The sequence below is a fragment of the Eubalaena glacialis genome, chromosome 9 (assembly GCF_028564815.1).
Source record: "Eubalaena glacialis isolate mEubGla1 chromosome 9, mEubGla1.1.hap2.+ XY, whole genome shotgun sequence".
Taxonomy (NCBI): Eukaryota; Metazoa; Chordata; class Mammalia; order Artiodactyla; family Balaenidae; genus Eubalaena; species Eubalaena glacialis.
In genome coordinates, this window is record NC_083724.1 from 47,749,676 (window position 1) to 47,771,453 (window position 21,778).

The window sequence follows — 21,778 nt, forward strand, 5'->3', positions numbered from 1 at the left end:
CTATTTTACATTTGGTAGTATATATAAATCCATGCCACTCTCGCACTTCGTCCCAACTTACCCTTCCCCCACTCCGCGTCCTCAAGTCCATTCTCTACGTCTGCGGAGGACTCTCTTCTTGATTGAGATTATAATAGGGCTGGCTGCAGATTAAATCCAGCCAGTTTGGGAGTCTGGGATTAGCAGATGCAAACTATTATATATAGAATGGATAAACGACAAGGTTCTACTGTATAGCACAGGGAACTATATTCAATATCCTGTGATTAAACCATAATGGAAAAGAATATGAAAAAGAATATGTGTAACTGAATCACTTTGCTGTACAGCAGAAATTAACATAACATTGTAAATCAACTATACTTCAATAAAATAAATTAAAAAATAAATCCAGTCAGCAAAAATGGTTTATTTGGCCCACATATTTTAATCAATGTCCTATATTTAGATGCTAGAAATTCTCACATAAAAACTCAGCCTATCTTGAAAGATCATTAAGATCTGACGACACCAGGTCTACAGTCGGCTGGAGCTGGGGTAGCTGATTCATTTTAATGAGTCATGCGTATACATCTTATCTTCAGGTTTGTCTCCCTTAACAAGACTGTGAGTTCCCCAGAATCCTCCTATCATGTTTTTTTAGTCAGGGCTCAATATGTAGCATGAAGGCATAAATTAGGAGTGGGTCACAGTGCTTAAGGTCAGTTTTGAAGACGGCTTATATAACTATAAGGTTCAGTTCTCTCCTCTCCTCCTCACAGCATCTAGAGTTCGTCCCACAGAAATCTTATCTTAGCTCATGGTTCAGCTCTCCTTTCTGCCATAAAGCTAAATCTGCAAGCCTGGCCTGCTTCTTGGATTCTAATCAGAAATCACTCACTGCCCCTCTCAGACTGTGTCACAAGCTTACTCTGTTATCCAGCCAAAACATACTTTCCAACCGATGGCCCTGATTTGTTTTAACGCTACCATCATCCTCCCATGCACATAACCTTGAAGCCTCAGCAATTTTAACTTCCTTTTTCCTCTCTCGCCAGTCACATTCAGCGAGTTATCAAATCTAGTTTACTCATTCTTCAAAATATTGAATGTCTCTTTTTTTTCTCTTCTTTTTCCTCTGTTCAAGGTCAAGTTTCATCATCTTGATAAACACTTAATTGCTCTCCTTACCTCAAGCCTTTTGCCTTTCAATGTAGATTTATTTATAATATCAATGAATATTTAGCCAGTGTCCACTGCTGTCTGAGGAGTTAGGGATACAGCAGTAAACAAAAGCGACAGAGTTGGGGCTTTCATGGATTTGTAATCAGTGAGGGATACAGCAAACAAACAAATACGTATACAATCATATAATGTCAAATAGTAATACATTACATGAAAAAATAGCTCATATGAGGATAGGGAATAATGGATTAGAGAGGTACAACTTTAAAAAAAATAATTGTAATTCTTTTAATGTTTAAATTCATATGCAATTAAAGAACACTTATTGCATATAGTTTCCCATATTAAACTTCCTGAAACATGTCACATTATGCCACTTCTCTATGCAAACACATTTAACAGTTATTTATCTATAAAACAAGTGGGATATAGTCCAAAGTGGTTAGCTCAGAATTACTTAATCAGGCCCCAAGTATTCTTTCTTGCCTTTAGTGGATAAACACAAAACTTGGTTAACTTCCTGGCTTTATGCGTTGCTACTTGATTGGCTTATTACCATCCTAAGCCTCTCTGAAGCACCCCTACCCTTCAGGTCCCAGTGCAAAAAAGCCCCTCTCCCTTTTCCCTGCTCTAGGTCACCCAGTATGACAGCAATCCACCACCTCGTAATGAGCTGTCTCCTTGTGTTTATACTTTATATTCCCAGGTGGATGGCATACTTTTGAAAGATGACTGTATTATATTACTTTACACTCTTCTTAGTACTTTACAAAGTGGTTGGCAAACAAACACATGTTTGTTAAGTAAGTGTCGACCGGCCAACTACATGAGTTGACCACAGTCAGCATCTGCGGCTCCAAGTGGGCACAGCCTCACATCATCTGCCCTTGGTGACATGAAGCCTATACCTGAGACAGAACCATCACTTGAAGTTTCCATTTGAATATGCCTTTTATTTTCCCCTTAAAAGCAGTGTATCACCGTAATCCAAACAGGTCTTACATCATTTTGTGTCTAGAATGAAAGGCCTTGCTTTATCAGGGTGTTAGCTCTCTACACTGGCCACAAGGGGGAGCAGCAGTTCTTTTCCAGGGACCAGAATGACTCCACACTTCTCATTCTTCTACAGTAGCAACCCCAATATTCTGCTTTTGCCCATACTTGGTCCCATACATTTTTCTCTTTTTGCTTTTTCTCCTGAAGGTATTTCTCACAACCGAAAGGAAACTTCTTCTTCACCTTAAGAAATTTTATTTTAGTTTGCTTGATTCCATTTCTCTAGCTATTAAGAGTTTAATTCCCATTTGGATTCTTAATTCCTTACTTTCATAGAACTTCTCAGCACTTTTGGAAAATAGTTACTGTTGGAAACAACAATTCAAGGGCAAATGAGAAATTATCTTTCAATCAATATCTGACATGGATGACAGGTAGCTTGTATTTTTGTCCCTCAGCTTACCTAAAGTATCGAGTGCAAATAGGTGTTTAATATTGACAAATAGGAAAAGCTCTTAAAGCGTCTTAAAACTGGATGTTCCAATACTCGACACATATACAATTCTAGAGTTAGCAGGAATATTAGAAATAAACTGGACCCAAATCTCATTACAAATAAGGACTTTAAATCATAGAAAAGTCAAATGTTGAGCTGAACTAGTAAGGGCTCATTCCATGAAGCTCCGTTGTCTCTCTTTTGATCACAACGTAAAACCTGGTCTATAGTTTAAACATAGAGATGAAATAGTTCTTTTACAAATCTGACAATATCATGCTAAGGATCATTATAAAAATGTTGCTTTGGGTTCTGAATACTACAAAACACCTTACATCCACACATAGTCTAAGTGTTACCTTGCAGTTGTTAAAGTTACTCAAGTAGATCTGTTGGTACTGGTTTGAGGTTCCAATTGAGTGGGGAAACCAAGATAAATAATAATAATAACAATAATAATATTATGTAGTGTGATTTCTATTTTTATAAAGAAAACTATGTATGTAAATGCATGGATAAAGTTCTGTAAGTGTATACAGTCAAAATTGTTAACCCTGATACTTACTCTAGGGAGAGAGAAGGGAGCAGGTAAATGCCTTTCAGGGAGGCTTTCATTTTACACTGCATTTATTTCCATAATATTAGAGTTTTTGCAACAAGCATGCATAACTTCTGAGTTTATGAGCATTTAAAAGGCAAAAATTAAAAATATAAAAGGAAACACTGCATTAACATTATTATGAGAAGAAAATTTTACTTTTATGAAAGGCCATTGAATTTGATTAAAAAACAAAGACATCCTTTATTTTCCCACTGAAAACATAGTCAGTGATTAACCAGCATAATAATAAGAGCTCAAAATTCAGTCCTAATGGTGGCTCCATACTGAGTTACGACTAACAAAGAATGGACTTGTTTTGCAGGACTGATTAAAAAATTCTTAGGAGCTACTTCCTAGTACATCAACTACATTAAATCTCCTATTCACCACAGTGAATGTCTTGAAGTGGTAAAGACATCTAGGCTTTATTAGTGCTCAAAGTTCAGGGTCAGAATTTTTTCACCCTCCACTAATACTTGGCCAGTGAGAATGGCCAAGCCCTGGAAAGCTACTTCCAGGCAGCCCTCTATAGACGTCTTACTAGTGTCTCCTTATGTCCACTAATCCCCTGTCCGCTTTGTTTACTAAAATACAATTATGTTAATGAGTTTCTTTTATTTAAATTTAGCTCCATAGTTTCTCCTTTCCTAAAATTAGAACATAACAACATAAATTTTGAACCTCTTATATGTCTCTTGTCCTCTATATGATTTTGGAATCTTTTATTAAAAGGAAACGTGTATCCATGCCCCTCCACAAGTCCTCACATTGCCATAATGGAAATGGTTCTCAGTCTCAACTCTCTGACTTAGAAGAGTATTAGAACAAATACTTCTAGCTCCTCTCTCTATCTGGCCATTTCTCTTTTGGATGAAGAAGCAGCTTATCAAAGTGGTGACTTCAGTTAGAATGTGGCCTTCATCTGTGCCATGTTTCTCTACTGGCTGAGATAATTGGTGTTGAAGGCCTTGTCCATGAATGACCCCACCTCTTGTCTATTGTTCTTTTCCTCTTGTTGTGTTCTGTTCTCAAGTGGCACATACTTTCCTCCTCCAGCTCTTTTGTGTCCGTTTGGTACCTTCCTGTAGGGCATGTCCGCCATTCTCTAGATTGAGGAGATCAAATCCCAGTGAGAGGAAGCCCTACAATGCACTCAAGTTCAATATTTTCAGAATCTGATTCTGGACTTTGATCCCCATTTATCTCCTTGGGTTAGTTCCAAATTGTTTATAAACATAGGGGAAGTTTGTATGCAACTCATACTCTTCCCTGAGCTCCAGAACTGTATATCCACCTGTCTAATGTATATCTTCTCTTGGGCATCTCAGAGTGACCTCAAAATTGACACACCCAAACTTAACTCATAATCTTCTCATTTGTGTAAAAATAAATTAACAAAATGCTGGTTCTCTTTTGAGCATCCCCTAGCTCAGCAAATGCCATTATCTTCTCTCTAGTTGTACAAGCCAGAAGCCAGAAGTCTTCCCTGATTTCTCTTCTCCATTTCACATATTTCACACATCCAATTCATCACATTTCCCTCCATCTCCACCACCTCCTCCCTATTCTTAAACAACCTCATCTCTCACCTGAACTACCACCATTGCCTCATAATTTGTCTACCCCCATGTCCTCTGGGCTCTGTTCATTGAACTCACCATGTTACAGCCTGAGGCATTTCTTCCACGCCGTTGATGGCATTCTACTTCTCTTCCAATAAAGACAAAACTCCTGGCAAAACCTGTAACAGGGGTCAGCAAACTTTTTCCTCTAAGGGACTATATAATAAATATTTTAGATTTTCCTGGCCATACAGTCTCTATTGCAACTTTTCAACACTGTTATTATAATGAAAAACAGCCACAAACAATAAACAAATAGGGGGCTGTGGTCCAATAAAACTTCACATATAATCAAGCAACAGGCTGGGTTTGATACACAGGCTCTAATTTGCCAGTCCTTGTCCTAAAATATTCTGCATATTGCACCCCTAATTACCTCTCTACTCTCTCATACAGAATATCCTACTGTTATTGCCATTCCAGTGCTTATTTCATGCTTTTATACTTAACATATTCTTTCCCACCACAAGGCTTTCACCGATGTCCTTCTCTCTGCCTGGGTTGTTCTTCCATCATCTCTTCACCTGGTTAGCTCTTACTCATTCTTCAGATCTTGGCCCAAAGAAGCCACCTGTGGCCTCCCCGTCTTTGTAGAGTCTCTCAGAGCCTCCTAGATCCTTCCTCCAGAGCACTTGTCATGGGCAATTCTTATTTCTGCAATTATCTGAGTAATGTTTGTTATCTCAATGTCAGGTAACTTCCACTCCCTGCCACCAACTGTGAGATCCAGAAAGGCAGGGATAGTATTTTCCTCTTGTTTATCATTGCATCCCCAGGCCCTGGTGTCCAGCACATAGTTAGTGCTCAGTAAATTCTTGCTGGTGGACTAAATAGGTGAATGGAGGCATGAATGAATTATTTCCACTCTCACCACCACTAGCCTCCAACATCCCACGGTGACCTGTGTCTATTTTCTCAAGGCCTCTCTTCATAAACTGTCACTAGCAATGTCTCTCTCTCTCCCTCTTTCCATATCAATCTCCCTTTTTTCTGCACACTTGGAAGAATTTCTATTGCTGTTAATTTACCTCTCTGTCCTTTACATATATCTGTCTTTTCTGGTGAGTATTCTTCTAGCTTTCCTTTGGCCCCCAAATGCTCATGCCACAGATTTGTCAAATTTCTCCAGCCAAAAACCTCCCAGAACACATTTGTAGTAAAACACAGTTGCTTTTATTCATTTGTTATAATGAGGAAGAACATGCCCTTTGAGAAACCTCGGGGGCATCTCAGTGAAAGGGTGTAAGAAGCAACTTAGAAGATTTGGACATACGTTCGGTGATTTTAAGAAGAGTTCAAGGAAGCAGGCCTTTTGCTCTGGATTGATTGCTGCTATCAAGAATTAAAGATAATTCTTTGGGCATCTTAAAAATTATTTTCTAGGCAGTAGAGAGGAATGGTGTACAGCTAAAACTGTAACTGGTCAAAAGGCAATAGTTACTCATAGTAGCCAGATTAGGGTAACATCTGGTATTTTTTATCACTTGGGTAATGTCCTTGTTTTTGTCTAAGACATAATTACAGGAGGTTCTTGTTTTTGCCTTGATGCAACAAAATCACAGTGTGGCCTTGTCTGGTTTTGGCATTCTCTGAAATTATTTCTATTCAGTAAGAGAATACCATGGCTTAGCTGTGAGTGGCAGGCCAGCTCCTAGCAGCACAAGGCCTTCTTGTAGTGCCAGGGAGTTCCTGGCTTTCAGAAGCTGCTGATCTTTCTCTCGGAGTGAGTCCTCTGATGGAGGAGTGGGTATACATGAAGGGTGTCCACACATACCAAGGCTCTCTATGTCTCATTCTGTGCCTGGTCATCTGTGCAGGCAGGCTGACCTTGGCTAGCATGGAGTAGAATTTCAAGACTGAATACTTCTGTTTATCATTTTTCATTGTGTCCTAGTTGAAGAGTCACATTAAGTTATGAAGTTAGACAAATAAAATTCCTCACTTAATGAAAAATGCATGGAATCCTTTGGCCTGTGCTCACTATTATAATCACAGATAAGAATTTGAAAGTACAACAGCTCTCAATTATCTCTCTCCAATACACCATGTTTTAAAAATCTCTTGAGTAATTTTGCAAAGATTGTCCATATGATACCAACTGAGAAGACAAACAAGTGAATTTTGGAAAAGAGCCAACCCACTGGCATTAATTATTGACTGCAGCCATTGGCCTTGGGTATGACCTGTGAAAAGGATCTATGAAAAGAAGCCAAGTGTAAGGTGCAGCCTGAGGACTGTGATAAGGAAGGGTCTGCATCCTGTATACAGAGTTTGAGGTTTCATATTAATATTAGATGGTTCAGTGAAACAAGAGTTGCATAAGCTTGCATTGGCTGATAGGAGTAGAAAACCTGATTCACCCAAATCCCTCTGAGATCAGTGAAGCACAAATTATGAAAGTTTCTGGAAGTCTCTGTTCAGTACGTATTTCTGGGAGAAGAGTTTTGATCGTATCTGAGGTTATGCAAAGGCAGTTATCGAGGCTGAACAGAAGCAAAACACCAAGTCATTGGTTGGACATACAACTTCTTGGCTGGGGGAGGTAGTGTTGAATTTGAAATAACTTTGTAAATTTCAAGAACCACACACATATGATAAATTCATATTAGTATCATATTAATTACCATGCAATTATATTAAATAATCTACAGATGTGTAAATATTGGCATGTGTGTGATTACCTGTAAAAGAGAACATTGAAAATGTGGGTCCTGATAGACTGCTTATGATCTATCAGCTAATTTCCTGATAGACCATAAGCAGTCATGTTCTTCAGGGGGGTTAGGCTAGAATAGAATAGAATAATAATATAATACAACGTAATGCAATACAACACCGTACAATACAGTACAAATCTGCAACACTCTTTTTTTCTTTTAAGCTATTAACTCAAGGTCTTCACTTTTCAAGTCTTGTATAAATTTTCAAAATGGAAATTCAGTATTATGGTATTAGATTAATTTACACTTTAGTATCCAAGTTACTTTGTAAGAGACATTTGATGTTTAAGGAAACTTTTTAAGAATAAGCTTTTGTCAACACTATTCCTTTGAGGTAGAAAGTTGTATTTTGCCAAGAAAAACCAGAACTCAAATGTTGGCTTTATTCACATGACCTATAAAGCTGCCAAGCTGTGTTCTTCTGTCTTTAGAATTACACTTCTTTCAAGAAAATTTAAGTTAATGACTATGTTGTAACATCCTTTTCTGTCTACTAAAAGCTTAATTAGCAAAGCAATTCACCATAATTAAACACTACAGTATGTTCTATCTTTAGAAGAACTGATAAACCTAAAAATCATGTTCTAATATTTTTTAACCATTTTAAATTTCAAGTCAGGTATTTCATTGGCTTGTTAGATTTGAGTGCATAATTTATCTTTATTCTAATACACTTGTGTTCTGTTTTGTGTTTTTAGTTTGGAAACCTTTACGTCATTTAAGAAACCAAAGCATTATTGAGCTCAACAACGAATGACGTTTACACTGAATATTTTGTGGCAGGTACACCTGAGAACATAGGATTCCTGATTTCCAGGCATGGGCAACTTCTACTGCTTTTCTGGCATTCCCCTCTCACTCACTGGCAACCCTGGTTGCTCTGGCCTCCCTCTCCTTGTTAACGTGAATTAGATAATGTGACATCCCAATCATGAATTTAGAAGCATTAATATTTTTAAAGTATAGTTGCCAAAATAAACTCCCCAAACAAGGAATGACTATTTATCAAAAATGATGATGATTCGTCCTCAGATATACAATTTTTCAAACCATATATATTTCTTTAATTTCTTCCAGGGTATTAACTCCATATTTCAGAAGAAAAGAAAATAAGGGTTGATTAACTGCAAATTTCAAGTGCAAAACTTGCAATTTTGCCCATATTCTTGACTACAACTCTATCATGAAATGAAAATAATAATTTCCAAAGAAAAAGAAACAAGTGTTTAAAAGTAGTAACCACAATGACAAATTTTGTAGAACCACATATATACATGCAGCACTAAGAGATATCTTTAGATCCCTTTTTTAGATGATTCCATCTATAATGGGACAAAAATACATAATAGCTACCAGAATACATGCTTCATTGTTTAAGACTTATTAAATCATTACAAGCAGATCTATTAATAAGGCATTGGAATCACATGAGGACATAATCACTACGTCTTTAAATTTAAAATAAGATTAGGTTCTTATCCAAAGAATTAAATATATATATAGTATTTCATATACAGGAGATATATATATTATATATGTATATATACTTGCATAGAAATATACTATATATGTGTGTGCATATATATATCCACACACATATATATACATATCCTACATGGAAATATATAGTTATCATAGAATATAAAACAGAAAGAATATCAAAAATTGTTACTAGAGACTAAGGAAGGACATTTTATCATGACAGAAAGGGTTAAAAAGAATTAAGAACTGGAAGGCAATCAACCAATACTTTTTGAATGCTAAGAATGCAGAAAGATTTTTTCTTCTTAAGTGTTTCTTGTGTTTCCCTATTTTTTAGAATCAGCTGGGTATTACTTTTAAATCATTAAAAATTCTTCCAGAAAAAGAAGCGAATAATTATTTGAGAGGATTAGCAATTTAAAATAGTAAATGTAACTCCTATATGATCTGAAAATTGCAACCCTTGTAATTTCAAGGTTAGTAGTCAGTTTAGCATTAAAATGGCATTAGTCAGTTCAGCATCTTAGTAACATAAATAATAATTTCGTAGAGACTGTAGTGAAACATTTCTATCAAATTAAAAAAATATATCAAATCATGTCTCAAATGACACAGGAACAAATCACTGGAGTATTGTATCATTTCCATAATTTGATGTAACAATAACAAATAGTAACATGTTAATAAAATTTACCTAACCTATGTAAACAATGCACACACCCATATTTATAATAACTAGACAAAATAACATAACTTATTGACATAAACAATTACAGATATCTTAACAAGAATAATTAAAATTTGAGGGAGTTACCTTCTGAAAGACTAAAACTCCGAAGTATTTTCCACTTTAAAATTTTTGGTAGGTAACAGAGCTTCACTACTGGGTCTAAATCTAATAGCAAATTTTCAGGCCAAGAGTTAACAGGTTCCATCTTCACTCAAGAACAGCTAGAAAAGGTACATGCATTCTGGAAAAAAAAAAAAAAAGATTATAAATCAATGTGTAGATGTGAATATCATGTCATTACCCATGCTAAGCTTCTCATTCTTGCCTGAGTCTTACGTCAGAGAAGAAGACTTTCTTCTGGGTCATTTATTTCCATCAATCTTCCTTCTTAACCCCATAGGAAATCAAGGCTTAAATTTCATTGACTTTTAAATAAATGTAGGTCTTCATAGATGGGGAAGAAGCCCAGCTAACAATTTTAAATCATTTTCTTAAAATTCCCCAAATTTCCATTTGACCAGACTCATTAAATAGAAAGTGACAAATACTTGTCTTCAACAAACTCCATTTCAAAGCAGGATTTTGGGGGAAACCAACAAACAAACAACTACAGGTGGAACCAATGCTTGGGTGGGAAAAAAAAAAAAAAGATATCTGAATTTAGATGGAACATTTCCAGGAACAAGAACACAGGCATGCTTTTTCATCCTCTTCTTGATCTTCAGTCTGATATGGAGATCCAGATGGGACTTCTATTTCCCAGTTAAGTTGACTCTAGCAGTGGGCTTCTGTCCTCTGAATAAGGGTATAGGCTCCTAGTGTCTGCATATTGAGGTGATCCTCTCATTTCACTGGGAGTACCTTCATGGGATGGAACAGAATACATTTTATCTCCTTGACTATAACTGATTTGGGAACCAGTGAGTTGAGATACCAGGATTTGCATTGCAGAAGAAAGGCAAAACGGCTTGAAGACAATTTTACCCTCATTGGGGACTTTTTTGGGCTCCCTGAAAACTCCTCCTGAAATAGCTGATGCTGACTCACTGGCTTTGGGGACACACTTATTGTAGCCAAAATTTTTTATGGCACTTGATTGTGAGATCCTAGATTAGCTACATTGCTTGTTGACACATGAACGCTTTCACTTTGACTTACCTAAATTCAAATTTTAAACTTTCAGAAAGAGCACAGATGGCTTTAAGATTTAGCATTTTATATTTATAAGGAAAAAATATACTCTATTCTAATTTATTCTCCTACCACAAGAAAATCTAAGTTTTGTGCTAAGCAATTCCATTTATATCTACATGAAATGTCCCTGTCACTTCCTTCAGTCTCCACCCCAGCTGTTCTCATCACTACCCACACTCAAAAAATCTCTCTTATATACATTTTTAGTCATATTTTCTGCTCTAGAAAGGAATGTGCAGTAATTCAAATAACGCCTCAGCCTAGCATCATAGCGTAATTGGCAAAAGAGAGTGGGGAGGGGGGTAAGGAAGAAAGAGAGAGAAAGAAGAAGGAGGAGGAGGGAGAGGGGAGGAGAAGAAGAAGGAAAGAAAGAAAGGAGGAAAGAAGGAAAGAAACAGAGAGGGAGGGAGGAAAGGAGGGAAGGAAAAAGAAAGGGAATTTGCATCTGAATTGCCATTCGAGAAATTGCTTTTCTGATTGTGACAAATTATTTTCAAAGGGACTTATATACACAGTAATTATCATTAAGATTCAAACAATGTAATAAGAACAGAGTGAACATTTCCCCAAAATTTAGCTAACAACAAATGTTTGTAAAGAATCTAAAACAAAGATATTTATCGCAGCATAATTTATTAATACAAATTATATAACACATCCAAAAATGAGGGAATGATTTATGATATATTAGTATATCTATGCAGTACAGAGATATATTAATACCTTATGTGGACAATGACATTGTGATTGTGGATTATTTAATGACAAGTAAAGATGCTAACAGTATATTAGATTAGTATGCAAAAAAGTGGGTTTAAAAAATTGCCTGTAGAACATGACCCCAGTTTCTGCAAATATAAAGATGTGTGTGTGGACATAGAAAACAAACCTATGGTTACCAAAGGGGAGGAGGGATAAATTATGAATATGGGATCAACAGATACACACTACTATATATAAAATAGATAAACAAGGATTACCTGTGTATAGCACACGTAACTATAGTCGATATCTTGAGAAGAATAGAAAAAAATATATATATATGTATAACCAAATCACTCTGCAGTTTACATGAAACTAACACAGTATTGTAAATCAACTATACTTCAATTTAAAAAAATGTGTGTGTGTGTGTGTGTGTGTAATGAGAGCAAAAGATATACCAATTCTTTTTAAACTGTAGGATTACAAGAGATTTTTATTGTTTTACTGTTTTACTCAATAAATATGTACTGCTTTTTCATATGGGAAGTAAGCCAGTTCAAGTTACTTTTATACATGTTGTGCAGTAGACTAAGTTGACGATCAGTTTCGTGCTGTGCTGGTTATTAACCTACTGTATATCATCTCCAAACCCATTCTTCTATGCTCTGCTCTGTCATGCTGAGGTTTCAACTTTGCAAATAATCTTTCTGCTTTCTAGCAGGTTTCCTGTTAGACTCTACCAATGGGGGCACTACTGGGAGACTGAGAGGCAAACACACGGAGAAGGGATATGCTCTTCCTATTTGCTTCTTTCTGTGGGTGTCATCCCAGCAATGGCCTGTCACAGCACAATTTGTTTCACTCGCGAGCTTATTTCAGCACTCCCAGAACAGGCCTCACCACACCCCCTTGGTAGTGCTAGCATAAAACGGGCCGTGTCCTCTCCCAACTACTAACCGCCCTTACTGAATCACTTCTAAAACTAACACGTTTGAGTGGAAGCAAAACAAGAGAAGGCTCCCCTTCTGCATATCAACACCGAGCTCACACGTTTGGCTGCGCCCCGTGCAGTGCAGGCGGTGGGCACCCCCGACGGCGGGCCGGGCAGCAGAGGTTTGGGGTGGATGGCACCACTCTCGAGATTCACAGATGTGGCAGGCCCACCTGATTGGCAGGGCAGTAAATCGTCCTGTACAGCTGTTCTCTTTAAAAACAGTTACAATACAGTAGAGTTCAAGTCCAGGAGTTGAAATGCACAGTAATTGAGGACAAAGGTTGGTGGCCTTGCCCAGGGCCTGCTGGGACAGACCCCGTTTGAGCTCTGCCTGGATTCTGTCACGTGGGCAGCAGCCAGCTGGGGAGTCACAGGCCGGGGCTAGGAGTTCCACAACTGAGTACATGGGCTTTTTTTGTTGGCCAGGTAGGGAAAAAGCTCATGATGCCCCAGAGGGAATCACTAGTGTCCTATGCAATAGAACTGAAATCAGGGAGTAGTAAGAACGTTCACATTGCTCTGGCTACATTGACTGTGAACTATTCTCTTTTCATAAAGACCATAACATTGAAGGGAAAGCTCAAGGCTTGTCAGTAATTAGCAAGTCTTGGAAGTTGTACAAGACCTGGCAGCTACTTTTAGACGTCTTGGGACACTTATCAGTGATGATTCAAATGCAGTACAATTAGCCAAGTCTTTAGGCATTGATTCTCAAATTAAAAAGTATGCCTCAGTATTAGAAGCAGCTAAAATAAGCGAATGCTGTAGACTTACCCTAAATTTGCTGTAACAGTGGGGTAAGAGGCTGAGATTTTAAATTGACTAGTGTTTTTTTTCTTACATTTTACATGGCTGATTACAGATGATGAAAAGAATGCTGTGGATTAAGTAAAATTTCAGATCCTGTAAAGTGCGGGGGAAGGGAAAACAAAGGAGAAATAAAAGTTTTGCACTGATGAACTGTGAAATTTTCCTGTATAATGTGGGTAGGTTTTTAAGAGTTTAGAAATAAATTATGAGCTGTGACCACCACCACCACCACCAAGAAACAGGGGTGATTGAAAAAAAAAAGCAAGAGAAGGCTCTGCTGCAAGTCCAGTGGTCCTGCCTCGCCACTTGTAGACTCACAGTGGCAGATCCTAAGATCCTAAGAGTCTGGGTAAACAGGGGTGCTGCAAGGAGACTCTGGAAAGCCCCAAGAGGAGGACCACCGTGAAGACCTCTAGGGTTCGGGAGCAAATCTATGCTCTCTCCGATACATTCTTTTCTTCTTTTGAGAAACGGTTCTTGGAGTGCTTTTGACCCTTATAGAGACTGAACTCCTGACCATGGGACTGTCGACTGAAAAAAAAAAAATAATGCACAACCTAAAAGTTGAGAGTTATGTTTTATTTGGTGGACAAAACTGAGGACTTCAGTCAGGGACGCAGCCTCTCAGATTGCTCTGAGGGATGGCTCGGAAGAGGTAAGGGAGGGGCCGGGATATAGAGGAGTTTTTGCAACAAAGACCAGGTAGTCAGAAATTCAAAAGATTACTGTTAATTAGTTAGAAAAATAGACATCTCAAGTTAATGAATTTAGCGCTTTTCTATGTATGGGAAGATGCAAAAGTCTGGGCTCACTGAAATCATTCCTTTGATATGCACCTCAGCTATCTGGGGCCAGTATCCTGTGTTTTCCCATCCTGAGTCTCCTTAGGGTGCACCATTAGGGGTGGCTGCAGCGGCTGAGGGCTTGATGGCTGCAATGTCCTTTGTTCACTGATATGGCAGGTGACATTTTTTCACTCACAGGACACGAAAATGACCATCCAACCTGAACTGCCCCTCATGAACTAGGTATTACATGGTCCACCAAGCCAGGAGTTTGGGCAAGTAATTAATCATCGAGTGGATACTTGATGCACATGAGAAGGTGGCTTGAGGCCTTCACTTGTATTTTGATGTACTTCTTTGATACCTACTCCTGCTTTGGTGTCTCTTCTGCTTTGATCCAAGAGATTTTCTTATGACGGAGGAAAACAACTTGAGCTGTTTCCAGATGGTTAGATCCTGAGGAAGGTGGCTCTAACACAATTTAGACTCTAATGGACACCAGAAGTTTCATTAAACTGGAAGTTAAAACTATTGTCTGGTCACTTCGGGCTCCTTATGGCACTGAACTAACACTCAAAAAAGGAGGTAGCTGCACAGGCTGGGGAAGTTGGTGTCGATTATCAAAGGGACTCGAGTAGCTTCTAAACAGGGAGGGAAGTAGGGAGCACACTGACAGGATTCTCTGAGCACCTATTAATACTTTCATGTCCAATAATAGAAGTTAATAGAAAACTACAGTGACCATAAAAAGGCAGGTTACTGAGGATTCAGATCCTTCAGAAATAAAAACTGAGATAAGCCCACTCGTAAAGAAACCCAGTCGTTCAAACGGAACATGAAAAAAGAAAGTTACAAATATTAACCATCAACTCATGATTAGTTTTATAAATAAGGACTATAGAAGGTACGCACGCTTTCTTCCTCGCTTGTTATGTGTATTCATATTTGTATTATTATATACTCATTCATTTATTTTTATCTTTTCTCTTTCTCTTATTATTTTATAGAAGATTTATTGGGTGGTGGTTCTACTACAATTTAGACTGCAGATTAGTCTCCAGGTGAGATTGTTGCAGAATTTGAGGAGTAATTAACATCACTCAGCGATGGATACCATGACTCTTTCCAGAGATGAACACCCCTGTTGAGATTTTGTGTCTCCCTTTTTCCAGAAAGAGGGGAGAGCAAAGGACTATCTTTCTAGGCAAAAGCATAGTTTTTGCTTTCTGGAAGTTCAAAAATGGGTATAATACAGAGTAGTCAACGAGTGAACTACGCCAGTTCATTAAGCTATTTCTTTTCACCTCCAGACTCTTCACTCTGTACTCAGCTGAGACTGCAATCTGCATTTCCCCTTGGCCAGATTGTATCTTTCTAGACGACCAGTAGGAGGCACTAGAGGGAAAATGGAAGGCAGAATGAAGGAGGAAAGACAAGCTCATGCTATTTCCTCACTCTTCTTCAACATCTCCCTACCAATAGCCTTCTTCCCTGGCAGGAGCAGAAACAGCCCCTTAAGAGCACAAGACAAGCCGAACTCTCTCCCCAGCCGGCTAGATCTCAGCTCTGTAGACCCTCCTCCCAGGGCTTGGATAACCCACCCCAACGCTTTCCTGTTTTCTCCCAGCCCTACAGGTGTAACTGCTTCCTGCAGTTAATTTCTCTGTTTCCTCAATGTTCCTCTTTTTACCTTTTTTAGTCACTCTCTATTTTTAAGTCTCTTTGTTAAAATAAATAGTGTGGTTTCTGATTTCCTGACTGGACTCTGTTAATGCAAATAATCATCAGGCACTGTGTCTCGGATCCATTGTTTTACCTAGTCTTCACAACAACCCTGTCCAGAATATACTAAAATCCAGGGTACTGGGGCTAAGGAGACTGAAGTTAAGCTTTGTTTCTCTTTCCATGGTCACAAAGAAAATGACTGTCAAAACCTGGATTTGAACCCAGAACAGGCTAAGCCAAATGTCCACCAACTGACGAATGGATACATAAAATTTGATATAATCTACAATGGAATATTATTGAGTAATAAAAAAGGAATGGAGTATTTATGCATGCTACGACATGAATGAACCTTGAAATCATTATGTGAAAGAAGCCAGACCAAAAAGGCAACATACTGTATAATCTTGCTAGCGTGAAATGTCCACAATCGGAAAATCTGTAGAGATAGGAAATAGAATAGTGTTTGCCAGGGCCTGGGGGGAGAAGGAATTAGGAGTGACTGCTAATGAGTATGGGGTTTCTTTTTGGAAGGATGAAAATCTTCTCATATTAGATAGTGGTGATGAATATACCAAAACCCACTGAAAAGGGGTTGAATACACATACACTTGAAAAGGATGGATGGATTTTATGGTATGTAAATTTTATCTCAAGAAACCTGTTCCAAAAATTGTATTTAAAACCAAATAATGAAACACAGGGATAAATAGCTTCATTAGTTTTACTCCAGGAAAATAATTATTTTATCTTTTTGTTAATCAGCCTGAAATGATTTCAGAGAATAGCATTTTGTGTGTAAACCACTATTTTGCATGTGTGTTTGTATGTGTTTTTTCCACGAAAGGCTTTCACACAGAGAGGGCTTTAATTTTTCATGGTGTTGCCATGTTGATCTCTGAGATTTTGCACAGTATTTTTGATCCTGGACTAAAAAAAGAGAGTAGGAGGGCATTTCACAAAAGAGGAAGTATGAATGGTTAATAATATAAAAAAGATGCTCTACTTCACTGAGAGAATGTAAATGAATTTAACAGTAAGCTATCACGTCACACCCTCAGACCGGCAAACACTGGAGTGGTAACAAGTGAGGAAGAGAACTCTCATACATTACTGGTGGAAGTATAAATAGTGACGGCCGTTTAGAAAAGCATTCTGGCACTATATATTAAAATTAATAATCCACATACCCTTTTATTCAGCAATCCCACTCCTTGTATTCTAGCCCATAGAAATAAAAGTACTAGTGCATAAGGAATAGTAACAAAGATATATTTTACAGCTTCAGAAACAATTGAGGACTAATTTAATATGTTGTGACAGTTTCATACAATATTATTTAGCCATTAAAAGGAAAGAATTAGATCTATATATATTTCCCTAGAAATATGTTCATGATATACAGCTAAGGGACAAAAACAAAATTCAGAGAAATATATGCACCATTCCATTTACGTAAAACAAAATGGCAAAATGTGTTTTATATGTGCCCTATGTTTTTGCATATATGCATGTATGATTCCATATACATGGGAAAAGGTATAGAAAGGTATAGAAATCATCTACACCAGGTAGGTAATTTTTGACTATATAGTTAGTGAATAGGAGATGAGGTGGGGAGGGTAGAATGGAGTAGAGGGAGAGGAGATGTCAGTTCATAAAAACAACTGACCCAGCATGTATTATATTGTCCCATTTATGCCATTTTATATACAGAATAAATATCTGTGATTGCATGAAGATGAATAAATGAATTTAACCAAAATGCCGCAAATGGATACATGAGGGCAGCAGGATTTCAGAGGATATTTTCATTTTTCCCTATGATTTATGGTATTCTTTAAAGTTTTACAAAGGTTATGCACTATTTATACAATCAGAAAAAGTGATAGGACTGTTTTCAATGGGGAAAATACATAACATAAGCAATATTTTGTTATTGTTATTTTTAAAGGCATTTAACCTGGAATACCTTTGTTAATTTGTAGGTTCAGAAATTAAAATACTTTGGAAAATAGCTGGGATTGAATATTACCTTTGTTAGACTGGAAATAAAAGTTTTCAGCTAATTAATAGTGTAAATCCCACATGAGGAAGAGATGTGTGTAACTCACAGACAGTGGTTTTCAAAATCTCTAACCCTAGTTCTCCCGCTCAAGTCAAGGGTGTGGCATCATGAAAAAGGAACCACTGAGATCCAGTATGCGGTTCTTGCTCTAGCATTCATGTCTGATGTGGTCTCAGGGCCTTCTCATTTCTGGGCCTGGAGTTTCTGATCTGTTAAGTGGCCCGGACTAGATTAGATGTTCTCCAATCTGATGGTCAACAGACTCCCACAGCGTGAGGTCCATACGAAGCATAATGAATCAGAATCTCTGGAGCTGGAGGTTAGAAGTCTATATTTTTAAAAATCCCTCAAGTCTGGAAGATTTGAGAACCGCATGGAACACCATGTCACGTCCAGCCACGATTGTTTTAAATCTCTGCTGCATTTTTTTGCTGTTACTGCCACACCCTCTTAGTGTGGAAAGCAAGTCATCTCCAATGATCTGTTGCTGCTTCGGTGACTGATGCTCATGACTGACTTGATGCTCCTGATATGTACTAGTTGCAGTGGTTTCTCAAGGTCTGGGGGAGGGAGGAGAGATGGCTTTTCTTTCTGTGTTATGTGCAGCTAAGGTTGTTGAGATTGAGCAGGTACCACCTGGACACAAGTGAATCCTTTACTTGCTGTCGTTTCCTTATCTTTGTGGTGAAAACTATGTCTGTCCTTCAGAAGTGATGAATTGGATTTTCTGGGTATGTGCTGTATTAGTTGAGCTAACTATTAATGAGATTTTTAATGTACAAATAAAATGTAGAAAACAAAAGGAGTGAGAAGTTACATTTGTTACATATATTACATTCTGGAACATTATAAGTCAAATTAAACCACTTCTATTAAAAGTCTAAAGGATCTAGAACGTTGTGTGTTTCAAAAAGGAAAAACATGTCCTCTTCTTACTGCTCCATATATTCTAAATACCAAATAAGACAAAAGTGCATTATGTATTTCAAATAGGGTGCTCTCTACTCTTCAATTTAGTGGAGAATGTTCACATAATAAATATCTTCTTTTGTTACTTTCTAATTCTCATAGAGTTGAAAATATAATGTGATCAGTTAAATACTCATTGGAACCCAGTGATGAACCCATTAGAAAATTTATCTTTTCATATATTTTATACTACTATGACACATTTCAATGTGTGAAAAATGAGAGGTATATTGTATGCTAAAAAATTGCTATTCGCGGAGCAACTAGGCCCGTGAGCCACAACTACTGAGCCTGCACGTCTGGAGCCTGTGCTCCGCAACAAGAGAGGCCACGATAGTGAGAGGCCCGTGCACCGCAATGAAGAGTGGCCCCCGCTTGCCGCAACTAGAGGAAGTCCTAGCACAGAAACGAAGACCCAACATAGCAATCAATCAATCAATCAATCAATAAATCTTTAAAAAAAAAAAAAAGCAAGTTGGAACATTGCTAAAAAAAAAAAATTGCTATTATTTTAAAATTATATTGTTAAAACAGTGTGATATATGTGAGGTCTTAGTTCTTTCATTTTTTACTTATTAAATATCTTTAAGAACCTATTACGCTCCAAGCATTTTGCTAAGTGCTGTAAATTCAAGGATGAACAAAACATAGTTACCATTTCCCTAGATCCTGGATTTGGTTGGTACACTGTCATATAAACAAAGAACTGTGATAAAATGTAATGGAATGGCCACACATAAAGGCATACAAAAACTTTCACCTCATTTATAACTTCCCATTTTTCCCATTTCCCCTCAATATAATAAAGTACAATGATATATTTAAATGCTTTGTAATGTTTGTACACTTCTAGCCACCAAATAAAATGTATTTTAATATCACTGTTGATATTGTTTCCTATTTTAAGGAAAGGTAGCTTATAAAAATGGTATGAGTTGAATGTATTGCCTGCTAATTTTGAAATATTAGTGATTTTAAATGAAGAGTAACATGTATAGAATCATATGTACATATTATATTTAATAATATGATCAAGGAATCATATATTATATTTAATAATATATTTAATAATATAATTATAAATGTCAAATTACACTTTTTTCTATTGGAAAGGCTTTTTAAAAAATGCTCTCTGTGGAATTTTCTCCTCTTTCCTCACTCTTCTTTTATTTCCTTCTCTCCTCGGTGTCAGTCACAGTGTTAAAGCAAATGAGGTGTTAAAAGAAATTTTTAAAAAAATAGAAATAATAACAACAATAACAAAAAAGGGAAAGAAAAGAAAGTCAGAAACACAACATTAAGAAAATGCATATTTAACCAAGTCTGGGAGATCAAGCCAGACAGCACTTGGTAAATACTCTTTGAAGACAGTAATGCTCAAAGGTTGTGTTTGCTGTTGTGCTTGAAGTTTGCTTTTCGTGGGATCAAAGACACCAGATGACCAGTAATCTCACTTGCCCTTTCTTTTTCTACTCTCTGTGGGCTCTGTACACACCTCCTTTCCCCTGCAACCTTGCTTGCCCCTGGCCATCTCCCAGCTCACTTGTTCTTCTAAAGATGTCTGGGATGGTTAGGATTCAGCAGGTCACACCTTAGCCTGTCAGGACCTGGCGCCTCCTATGCCTAGCATTAGTTCATCACTTTATTTCCCCTCCAAAGGGCCCAATGACAAGTCTGCCTTGTTAGACATAAATCTCAGTGAGCCCAAGGCAGCCAGCAGTCTCCCATTTGGTTACCTGTCGTATCTCCTTATGTTTTGGCAGTTTGAGACACCCGTAGTTCTCAACCTCAGCCAGGGCCATGCCAAGGAGGGTGAATATAGGATAGACAACCCCACTCAAGGGCCTTTAGATTTAATCTGTACAAGGTCACCATTCACAAACTGCATAGGGTTAGACACAAATCCATGGTAAATTTTTTTAAAGCTGTAGTTTAGTTTAATTCAACTCCCCAATCATTTATTAAAGCTATGCAAGCTGAGGGAAACTGCACATGACACTTAAGTTTTAAAAGTTTAACTTATCACTCATTACCAGTTTTGATCTTCACAACAACCTTGCGAGATAGATGGGTAAATATTCTTCCATTGCATTGCATTCCATTCACTTATTCATCTATTCATTCACTTAACAAACTTTTTTTTTTTTTTGAATTTAAAGAATCTACTCTATTTGGTACTGCTCTTAGATTAGAGCTAAAATAAAAAGACTGATGAAATGTTGTCCTTACTTTCCAGAGACTACCTGTCTTTCAGGAGAGGCACAGAATTAGGCAGATACTACATAGAGTAAATGCAATGACAGAGGTAAGCAAAGGAGAGTATATCCAATGAGGTGAGATAAGAGGGTATATACAAGGGCTGGATGCTCCAAGGAGGTGATGCCTGAGGTGAAGCATGAAGAGAAGTAAGAGTTTGCCAGGAAAACAAAAAACCCTGACATATTTTGCCCTTATTTTGTAATTTCATAAAACCCTTAGAGGTTCTTATTCATATTACTGCCTCTCTTCAGATGTTTCAATCCAGGTTTAATGTAGTTATGGGAACTAGGCAACGTCACTTAGCAAATAATTGGCAGAAATGGGACAAAGCAAACTCATTCTGTCTGATTCGCATTTAGTGCTCTTTTCATGAAGCAATGTTATTTCCTTAGGAGGAGTTAATTCCATTTTGAAGAAAATATTGATAGTGGAGAAGAAGTGAATTATAAGATGAGATC

At 37.4% G+C, this 21,778-nt stretch overlaps 1 long non-coding RNA gene across 2 annotated transcripts in view; it reads right to left on the reverse strand.

Moving 5' to 3' along the window:
- Window positions 1-21,778, reverse strand: part of LOC133097903 (uncharacterized) — a 174,209-nt gene that overhangs the window by 13,958 nt on the left and 138,473 nt on the right. For both annotated transcript variants that reach the window (XR_009702082.1, XR_009702083.1), the window contains one exon: window positions 9,896-10,052. This is a non-coding gene — a long non-coding RNA (uncharacterized LOC133097903). The remainder of the gene's footprint in view (window positions 1-9,895; window positions 10,053-21,778) is intronic.